This window comes from Lissotriton vulgaris, chromosome 10 (assembly GCF_964263255.1).
Source record: "Lissotriton vulgaris chromosome 10, aLisVul1.2, whole genome shotgun sequence".
NCBI lineage: Eukaryota > Metazoa > Chordata > Amphibia > Caudata > Salamandridae > Lissotriton > Lissotriton vulgaris.
Window position 1 is genome coordinate 443,492,494 of NC_141698.1, and position 11,184 is coordinate 443,503,677.

Consider the following 11,184-nt stretch of genomic DNA (forward strand, 5'->3'; position numbering starts at 1 on the left):
GAGAATTTTATCAAATTCTTTATTTGCAAATTTTGCATTCAGATTTCTGTTATGTAGTATTTGTTATCAATCAATCAAAACAGCTTTATTCGGTGACAACAAGGCAAACACCATAAAAGAATACTAATACAAATATATCTTAAAAAGGTACATTCTAATTGAATTTCATGAGGCACATTAACTATAATACAACATCTGCAAATTTAAAAATGCAAGAAGCAGCATAAAATAGTAAGTCCATTTTTCAAAATCATTAAGATACAATTTACCACAAATTCATAAAATAAAGTGCAAGTGCAATCAGTGCAAAAGAATGCGAATTAGAAGCCTGGTCAAGTAAAATCTGTGCTGAACATTTTGGACCAGGGTAAGATATAACTGGGTGCCCCTCATAAAAGGGCGTTCACAATAAGCTGCCACTGTCTGTTTTTGCTTGGTTGTCCTATCCCTATCTATTTCTATAGCAGCGAGATATCTCAATTTCAAATCTCTTTTACTGTACTCTTGAATACTTATGGGATGGTCTATACATATTTCACACTTTGTCAGAAGGTTAAAAATATGACACAGCTATGGTATTTTCATACCATGGTCTAGTGCTAGACAATCTATAACTAGGTCCTTAGAGAATGTAGTTTCTTCCTTGGTCCTTAAGCCATGCCAGAGTGTAAGAGCAGCTATGTTGAGAGTATCACTTAAGTATGGGATGGACAATTCTTTGTGTATAATTACATTTGCGGATGCATTTGGGACTGCCAACAGTCTTTTTAAAAACGTATTTTCATTAGTTTGGAGAATTATCGTGTTTGCTCTCCCCCAAATGGCGTCTCCATAATTAACAGCTGGAACACAATTGCTCCTATATAGATTTAAAATTTCACGTAGTGGCTTATTCCCAAGTTTTGCCGCAAACCTCATTATTCCCTCAGTTGTTTTTAAGAATTTCATTTTACATAATTCAATATGCGGATTCCATGTGCCGTTGTTACATAATAATAAACCTAATTATGAAAAAGTAGGGACCTGCTTATAGAAACCCCCACCCAAATGATGAAGTCTACACTTTTGACTTTTGCCTCCACATGACATTACATATGTTTTTTTCATGTTCAGCTGTAAATTTATGCTAGTCATGTATTGGGCAAAATGTTCTAATAGACATTGTAAGCCATTAGCAGGTCTAGACATCAAGACAGCATCATCTGCATATAATAACAAGGGGGTGGGGCGTATTCCTACTTTAGGGGCATCTACGGCTAACTCTTGTAAAAATGGATCCACATTATTTATGTATAGGGAAAATAAAAGGGGTGCCAATAGACATCCCTGTCTAATACCCCGCTTTACTGCGAAGTCAGGTGTGCATTCCCCTAGTTTTCCGTACCGTACCCTTGTACTTAAAAAATTGTAGATTTGGGATAGGAAGGCAATCATTTCTATGGGAGCGCCGAGACCTCTTAGGGTTTGCCATAGTTTTTGGTGATTTACTAAGTCAAAGGCACTGGTAAAATCTACAAAACATAGATGAAGAGTACCTTCCTTGGCTAATGTATACTTCCCAATTATCAGGTCCAGGTTAAGACATTGCTCCACCGTCCCAATACCCTTCTAAAACCATACTGTGCCTCTGATAAGATGTTATTTTCATTGGCCCAGTCTTCAAGTCTTTCTAGCATGATTCATCCCATGATCTTTGAGGAGAAGTCAAGAAGGGATATTGGGCAGTAGCAATTAGCCTTTACCCTATCCTGTTTTTTAAATATGGGTACAATAACGCTTTTAACCCATCTAATAGGCAGGGCTCCTCCCAAAGCAGCATTAAAAACTGTCACAAGTTTCGGTATCCAGAAGTCCGGATCATACTTAAAAACATCTATTGGCACACCATCTGGGCCTGCCGCTTTCCCACTTTCGCTTTTCTGGAGTGCCAGTTTTACTTCCTCTGGTGTGACTGGTAAAGTTTTAACTGAATTCACCCTGATGCATTTTTCATTTTTTCCAATCCATAAGATTCATATCTTCTGGGTTGAAAATACTCTTAAATTGTGTCACCCATTCTTCCGATGGTACCACAGTATCTAGCCTAACTATTTATTATCTCTAAAATATGGGTGGTTGACTATCTTCCAGAAGAGTGCTGAGTCTTTTAGCTCTGCTGCTGATTTCTGTTATGTAGTATTTGTTATCAGATTTTTTGATTGATGACTTGAACATTCTGCTATGTTTGTGTTTGCAAAGATTGTCATGAGTGTTGTTTGTTTTGAGCCAGGTGTGTTGCAGCTTTGCAATTTGCAGTTTAAATTTTTTTACTTCTACATTCATCCAAACTATGTGCTTCCCTTTGGCATGTTTTGTTGATTTTAGTGGAATTACGCTGTCAAAGGTTTCCAGGAGCCACTCAGCGATTTTGAACAGATTTTATTGTACTCAGATCTGTGTTGGATATTAGAGGTGTTTTAGGTCTTCAGAATGTAGTTTGTCCCTAGGTTGATATGTGCTTGCTGCTAAGGTGGCATTAGGTGTGGAGTGGCAAGGTTTATTGTGTTGGAAAACTACCAGATGTGGTCTGACCACATGACTGGAGTAATCTTTTGGAATGTTACTAGTTATGGATTGGCAAAAATGATATCTAGGATGTGTTCAGCAATGTTTTGTGGTTTCATGACCAGCTGATGTAGGTTCAGCTTGTCTAGATTAGTTATGATTGTTATGGGATGGGGCATATTAGTTTATTGAATCGTATGTTTAGGTTACCAAGAATGCACAGATGCATATGTGTTGCTAAGCAAGCAAGAGCAGATACAATAGAGCTGGTAATGTTATGCACATACGCAGCACCTACTTTAATAAGAACAATGGATCCTGCTTAGCCGCTCACATTATTTAATGTAGGATCATAAGTAGTACATCCACATATTCCATTTTCATGTTGAAGTCCATGATGTACTGATTCTTTTATAAATTTGTATATTTGTAGTTGTTTACTATTTGATTGAGGTAGTACATTATCTAAATTATCTATGTCATTTTTTACTTGGTCCATTGCATGTTGAACCTCATCCATGGCAACCACAGCTTGCTTCAGTAGCAATAATAGGTTGTCAAAGTGGGTCACCAGTCTTGGAAATGGAACTATTATTAGTGCATTCAGTATTGCTGTTAGAATTTGAGTCTCTAGTTCGCAGAGGTATGCGTCCTGTCCATGTAAGGATCACAGTCCTAGTCAGGGAAAATCAGATATACACCCTAAATTAACCTGTGCTCACCCTCTGGTAGTGTGGCACAAAGCAGGCAGGCTTAACTGAAGAGGCAATGTGTAAAGTATTTGTGCAACACATTACAGTAAAACAGTAAAAACACCACACAAAAATAGCCAAACCCTGTTTAGAACTATAGAGCTTAATTTATTGATCTAAACAAGATCAAAATGGCAAACATCCAATAAGTAGAAAGGGAGGTATGTATTTTGAAAGCCTTTCTTGATATATAGTGCTTAAAAGAATAAAGCCCCAACCAGGGCTATTTTGTTGCGCTTTACTGGGTCAAATCTGAAAAGTCATGTTGACTGTGATGGAGCACAGGGCATGGTGAAAACAGTACCTTCTTGGAGGAAGGGTCAACAGTGAGGAGCAACTGTGAGGAACCATTGGAGGCAATGCATTGACGTCAATCCCTCAAATTTTAGGTGATGTGTCAGTTCAGAGTAACGCAGTTGGGTGATGCGTCTTCATCGCAGTATCAGCGAACAAGACACTGCATCATCGTTGAGCCTCTCAGCCTGCGCTGTGGTGTCCTAGGACCAGTACAAGTCAGCAATGCTGGGATTCTTGGAGAAACAGCCAGAAAACCCACCTCCGAAGGCTCAGGACTGGCTTGGCATTGCTTGGTAGGGCAGGACTCACAGGTGGCAGAATTCAGATTATATAGAGGAGTAGAATGAAGTCGTTGAGGTCCCTAAGACTTCAGAATAGGAGGCAATCTGGGGATGCAGAGACCCAGGTCCAGTCCTTCTCACTAACAGGCCCAGAAGGATAGAAGGCATCAGTGTAGGCAAAGCAGACCAAGAGTCCAACAGAGTGACAATCCTTTAAGCAGCACAGCAATCCTTCTTGACAGAGCATCCTCAGGTTCAGAAGTGCTCTCATTTGGTGGTGTTAGAGGTGCAATACTGGTACACAGCTAGGCCTTTGAAGTGGGGAGACTTCAAAATTAGGTAGTTGATGTGCACAAGGTCCCTGCCTTTCCTGCCCTGGTTCCAAACTCACTACAGGGAGGTATACAACTCTTTCTGTGGGGACAGGCACAGCCCTATTGAAGTGAAAGTGTCAGCTCCTCCCTCAAATACAGTCCAGGAAAACCCATCAGGCTAGTGATGGGTAACCCTGGGCAGAGCACTTCGCTCCGCCCACAGAGTGCACGTAGTGTTGCCTACTACACGATTCGCAAAGTAGGCATAGTAGGCAACACTACGCACACTCGTGGACGGAGCGAAGTTGCCCGCCGCCTGCCTTCCTCCCGCCCTCTTCTACACCCCTAATTTGCCTTTTTAATAGGTTAAAAGGTAAAGAAAAGCACTTACCTTTTATGCGGCGTCCGGGGCTTCATCTTCTTTTTTGCGCCGACTTCATCCAACCAAAATGCGCATGCGCGGGCGACCGCGCATGTGCATTTCTTGCGAAAAATGCGCATGCGTGGGTGCCCGCGCATGCGCATTTGGTTTGGAAGAAGTCGGCGCAAAGAAGAAGATGGAGCCCCGGGACGCCGCATAAAAGGTAGGGGCTTTTCTTTACTTTTTAACTTATTAAAAATCCAAATTAGGGGTGTGAAAGAGGGCGGGAGGGAGGCGGGCGGCGTGTAGTGGGGCTACGCGAAGCACGTGGGTGGGAGTAGATTCATGCCCACTTCACGAAGCTTCGCGTAGCCCCACTACGCCCACTACGCCCAGGGTTAGTGATGGGCCATCAGGAAGTGAATGGCCCTTTAGGCACACCTCACCTGTCCCAGATGTGTATTTAGAGGCAGGCAGAGGCACCACATGGGTAAAGTATGAAAATGCCAGCATTATAAAAGTGGCATATTCAGACTTACAACTTAAAATCTAACTTCAGCATGAGTTGTACATTTAAATTGTGAGTCAGGAGACACCAAACCTGAAATATTAATCTTGTTCCAATTGGAAGTTACACATGAACTGTAATAAGGAAATCCCAATGTTAACCTACGGGAGAGATAGGCCTTGTAGTAGTGAAAAATAAATGTAAGAGTTGTTCACTACTTGAACGTGTCAAACTTATAATCACATGTCCAACTTTTTAAACGCACTGCAGCCTGACCTTTGGGCTGACCAGGGCCTACCTTGAAGGTGACTTATATGTATTAAAAATGAAGGTTTGGGCCTGACAGGAGGGTTAACTTGTCACGTCAAAATAGCAGTTTAAAGCTGCACACACATGCTCTGCAATGGCAGGCCTAAGACATGTTAAAGGACTATTGAGTGGGTGGCACGATCCTTGCTACAGGCCAAGTAGTATTATTTAATTTACAGGCCCTGGGCACATGCAGTGCACTTTACTAGGGACTTATAAGTAAATGAAATATACCAATTGTGGATAAGCCAATGTTACCTTGTTATAAGGAAAGAGCACCTGAACTTTAACAGTGGGGAGCAGTGGTGAATGTGCCCAGAATTCTAAAGCCAGCAAAAATTAAGTCAGCAAAACAGGAGGTCAGAAAGCAAAAATGTCAGGGGAAACCACGGCAAGGATGCCAGGTCTACCAATTGCATCAAAGTTCTATATTAATATTGTTCTCTTCTTGTATTTCTTGATCCAGCATTTGGAAGTATGTCTGAAATTGAAGTAATTTTCATAAACATTTAATGCATCTTACTAGCATTCAAATGGACCTATAAGTTCTCCTTTGCCCCTTGTTTCAAATAATTGAAGAAGTGCTAAATAGTAGAATTATTTATTTTCTTCTGTGTCACAACTTAGATTCTGATAAGAGTAGGTTCACTATGGTGTATTAAATAGGGGAAAGCGGTACGTACGGAGTTTGACTCCACAGAGTTAGAGAAAAACTCTACAAGATTCTGTGGAATTACCCCAACAGGCAGAAAAATATGCAGCTCGCACTGCTTGTACTACAATTTAGCACCGTAGCACAAGCAGCGTTGAAAGTCAGCGCAAACATCACTATATGTTCCGCAAGAGCACACAGCCATTCGAGTTGAATGTGCTGACACTCGAGCGGAAACAAATCTACTAGAACAGCAGCCCACAGACTGCTACTGCTTGCGTACACCAGCCTCTGCCCAGATTAGAAAATTGTGCTGGGGACGTCAAATCTCACATATTCTGGAGCCTCATGGAAGAAAAATTCTGTCAAGCAGCAATTGGGGGAATACGGCCAGAACTCCATGTGTAATAGTACATGGAGTTGCCAAAATGCTGCTAATTCCACATGTGGAACAGAACATTCTGCCCATACCCACTTTTAAACAACCATTACCACCTTTAACTCAAATGTTTCCATTGTTTATATCTTGTGCCATATTGTTTCTTTATGTGTAAAGCTGAGCAACTTCATAGAGGGATAGTTTTTCTAAAAATGTACTTCTCTTTGGGTAGTATGGGTCCAACATACTTGTTTTAAAAATGTCTTGGTTTGTAGGATCAGAATGTGCAAGATATTCAATTTCAGGTAGGCTTTCCAGAACTATTTGGCATAATGTGACAAGGATAAATTAAGCCAAATCATTTTTCTTGATTTATCATATAACCCGGAGAAACTTCAGTGGTCACATGCTTCATAGCTACTCACCTCATGGTAAGAAGTAAAATAATTAAATGTGTCAGTTTCGAGAAAGTTACCCAGGTACCTCGCTTAGAAACTGACAATCTCGGGTGGCTCAAGAGCCACAAGAAGCGCAGAAAATCCTTTTTTGAAATCTCAAAGATTCTACAAGAAAAAAAACTTATAAACGATCCTTCTCAGGGATGGCGCACAGGATCTGGAATGCCCTCCCTCCAAAAATCAGACTTATCTCATCCACGGCATCCTTCAAAAAAGAAGTAAAATCGCTCTGCTTAGCTAAATTCACATGAACATAGACTAAAGAAATCTTGTGACTCATTATTTTTCCGTTCATGACTATGTCCAGTCAGACCATCTATGCACCGTTGCTACCTTGCCTTGACACTGTTGTTAACCATTTACTCTTCTTTGCACAAAATGACTTGTTTAATTATTATTCCTTCGTCTTCTTATCCCATTTGTGTGAAAAGCGCTCTGATATCCGTAAGGATCTAGTTCGCGCTCTATAAAACTTTCAACATAAAGAGGTATGGAAAAAGTGGATTTGCATTATACCCAGTGTCAACCAGGTCTATGATACTCATGAATTGTAGTATAATACTAAGAACCAGTTCACCCAAAGCCCTACTTCCTGTGTTAAATTGGATATTAATAATAATATCACTAAATTTTGTACAGGAAACATGTGCCTTCCCATGCCAGTCTCTCAGCTAAGTGATCTTATTAGGTAACTAGATTGTTGGGGTTAGTGTACTGAATAAACAGAAATGTGGGGGCTGTTGCCAATCAACCTAAGTTCTTAACTGAGAGTAACTGGTAACTGGTTCCATTAAAAAGTAATAACAAGGCTTGACCGTCCTTTCCGTCTCCACTCCAAAAAGTCATGGATGAAGTAGGGTGCCCAGAAAGCTGGATTCTCTTGTGACGGTAGACAGTTAACATTTTAAAGAAATTTTGGATTTTGGTTGACTCTGGCTTCCTAACTGTGCCACAAAGCAGGATAAGTATGGCCCTATGCACTCACTAATTGTATTTCATCTGTATTTATTTTATTTGTTTATTTATTTAATGCATTTTTATAAAGCGCAGACTTTACCCGAAGGTGTCAGAGCACTGTACAATAGAACCAGTTACGTTACATGAGAGAACTGTTACAGGAATGGAACAAAACAAAAGTAGCAGGCCATTTAATCAAACAACGCAGGCAAAAGGAACACAATCTCAAACACAGCAAGCACAGAATGTACGGGCAAAAATATGAATATAAATGACAAATTTACAATGACTAAAGAGCTTCCTGGTGAAAAGTAGCAGGCCATAGAATCAAAACAAAGCAGGTAAAAGGAACACAATATCAAAAGCATCAAGCACAGAATGTACAAACAAAATATAAATATATATGACAAATTTGCAATGACTAAAGAACTTCCTGGTGGGGTCTGAGAAGGAGGTAATTAGTTCTGAAAGTGTCTTTGGAATAGAAGAGATTTGAGATCCGCTTTGAAGATCTGGATGGAGGTGATGGCACGGAGCGAAGGAGGAAGCGAGTTCCAGATTCTCACTGCATTACCTGAGAACGATTGTGCCATCAATTTTTCTCTTTTGAAGGAGAGGGGCTCAAGAAGGAACTTTTCTGCATTCTGATAAGGTCTTGAGCCTCCAGACAATTTCAGTTTATTCACCAGATAGCGAGAGGAGGAAGAGTGCAAAGCTTTGTGGGTGATGCACGCCGTTTTATAGATAGCTCTAGCCTCGATGGGAAGCCATCTGAGTGAAGACAGGATAGGAGTGATGTGATCACTTCGTTTGGTCCCTGAAATGAAGCGAGTTGCTGTTTGGAGGACAGATTTGAGGGGGGAGAGGTGAGAATTGGGAAGGCCAGTCCGAAGAGAATTACAGTAATCCAGTCTAGAGAGAACTAGCGATTGGACCAAGGTTTTTAGGTCATTCTCCGGGAAGAACCGACGAATCCCCCATAGAAGGTGCAGCTGATAACGTGCAGTCTTGGCAATGGAATTGATGTGTGGGATTAGGTTGAGTCTTTTTGTCAAGTATGACACCTAAGGATTTAGCGCAGTCCACAATGATGGGTTTACTGTTGAGTAAATTCAACTGATCCATCCAGGATTGAACAGGAGGCGGGGAGAGAGAGCTAGACAAGAGGAGGAATTCCGTTTTGAAGGGATTGAGAATGATTTGGTGAACTAACATTCAGTTGTGCATAGAGTTGAGAGTAGAGTTGAGTAGTGAGAGATAATGAGGGGAAGACACCTTGAGGTAGATTTGGGTGTCATCACGCATAGAGATGGTAGAGGATTCCAGATTTGCTTCTGATGTTCCCTAACGGTCCCAGATAGAGATTAAACAGAGTAGGAGCAAGGAAAGAACCTCGAGGGACACCCCATTATCTGTTGAAGAATGTTAAGGGGGGTGTTGTGATTGACAGTGTCAAAAGCTGCAGAGAGGTCAAGAAGAATCAGAAGGCACGATTCCCCTGAATCGAGAATATGCAGCACACTATCGATCTCTCGCAGCAGGGCTGTTTCAGTTCTGGAATTTTGAATAAAGCCCAACTGGAACATGTTGAGGAGATTATTGTCCATAATGTTTTGGGAAAGTTGTTTTGCAACGCATTTTTCTGTGATCTTTGAAAGAAAAGGGAGATTGGTGATGGGGCGGAAGTTATTGAGGTCATTTGCATCTGCAGAGGGTTTTTTTAGAAGGGGGGGGTAACCTGTCCTGTTTTGAGGACAACTGGGAGGGATCCTTGACAGAGGAAGAGATTGACGAGCCTGGTCCAGTAGGAGATAGCGTTAGTATAGAAATCAATGGTGATGCCACTGGGTATGGGGTCAGAAGAATGGTTGGAGGGTTTGGTTTCGCGGATGCATTTGAGGAGATCATCCTCCGAGATGGCGGCAAATTTCTGCCAAGTGACTAAGGATTTTTGCTCCTTATTGGGGGTGGGGTGGGTGACCTGTTCCAGCAGACATTTTACCTTTTGATCGCAGAATAAAGCGAACTCAGTTGCTTTTTTTTTTTAATTGTTTTTATTTTCACTTAAGCAAAACAATTAGGACAGTGTTAGCAAAAATTCCGTTACATCATATAGTCTTAGGTTATCGAACACATTGCAGGCATATTCAATTCAGAGGTCAATGAACATTACAAAAAGCAGCATATTTCAACATTTCAAAACCCCATCCCCTCACGCTGGCCGTCTAGGAACTGTCTGAGTCCCCACCCTCCCCATCAGTACGAGACGGCTCACAAATGTTACCTCGAAATTTGTTCCAAGCCCCCCAAATTCCATCCCATTTCCTCGGGCAACCACGGTGAATAAAGACAGCCTTTTCTGCCACCATCGTCTCATCCATATCTCTACACCATTTATTAAGGGTCGGAGAAACTGCAGAGCGCCAAAACATAGCAATGTTGCGCTTTGCCACCATCATGCCCAACATTAGTTGCTTTTCTTTAAGCATCCTCAGGCTTGATGGTTTGGGGAGAACAATTTGGGTTTTTGATGAGGTCGAAAAGTTTTTGGGTCTGTTTTTAGCTGAATCGAGGAGGAATTTCAAATGTGATGTTTTATCCTGGAACATGTGCTTGTGGTATTTGGATCTTGCTGAACGTAAAAGGGAGAGGTTAGAGGTGGAAGGAGATTGCCTCCAGTGCTTCTCCAAGGTTCTAAGATTTTTCGTTTCGTCATAGAGAGCTTTTTGAACCAAGGAGCTGATGGGGTTGGTCTTTTCCTTTTGCTTTGGAGTGGAGCAACCTTGTCGATTTCGACTGCAAGGATTGAGAGGCAATGGGGAGTGAGATCATTGACATCCGTATCAAGGTCTAGACTAGAAAGTGAACGCATAGCAGAATCACAATGTTTTTTGTGTTGTGGAACCACGTAGAGGCTCTTTTAGGTTGGCCTAAAATGTGTGAGAGGTGAAAACAGAAGGGAATGAGGAAATGGTCAGACCAGTCAACACGGATGGGCGGAGCAGTGTTAATCTGGTCTGATTTGGATATAACAAGGTCCAGAATTGAGCCCTTGGCATGTGTAATTTCCGAGCAGTGTTGGGCAAGATCGTTAGCTGAGAGAAAGGTTGCAAGCTTGTTGGCAGCCGAGTCTTCCACGGAGCCCCAGTGGAGATTGAAATCACCTAGGAAGATCTGCTTGTTGCTTTGTGAATATTGGTCACTAATGAAGTCAATGAATTCCTCCATGAAGGAAGAGCAATTACCAGGTGGGTGGTAGATGGTATGGAACCTGAAGGGTGAGCCATGATGAACTTGGAGTTCTAGGGAAAGGCATTCAAAGGTGTGAAAGAGGATGGTGGGAAAGGCTTTGATTTGGAGGGCATTTCTGAA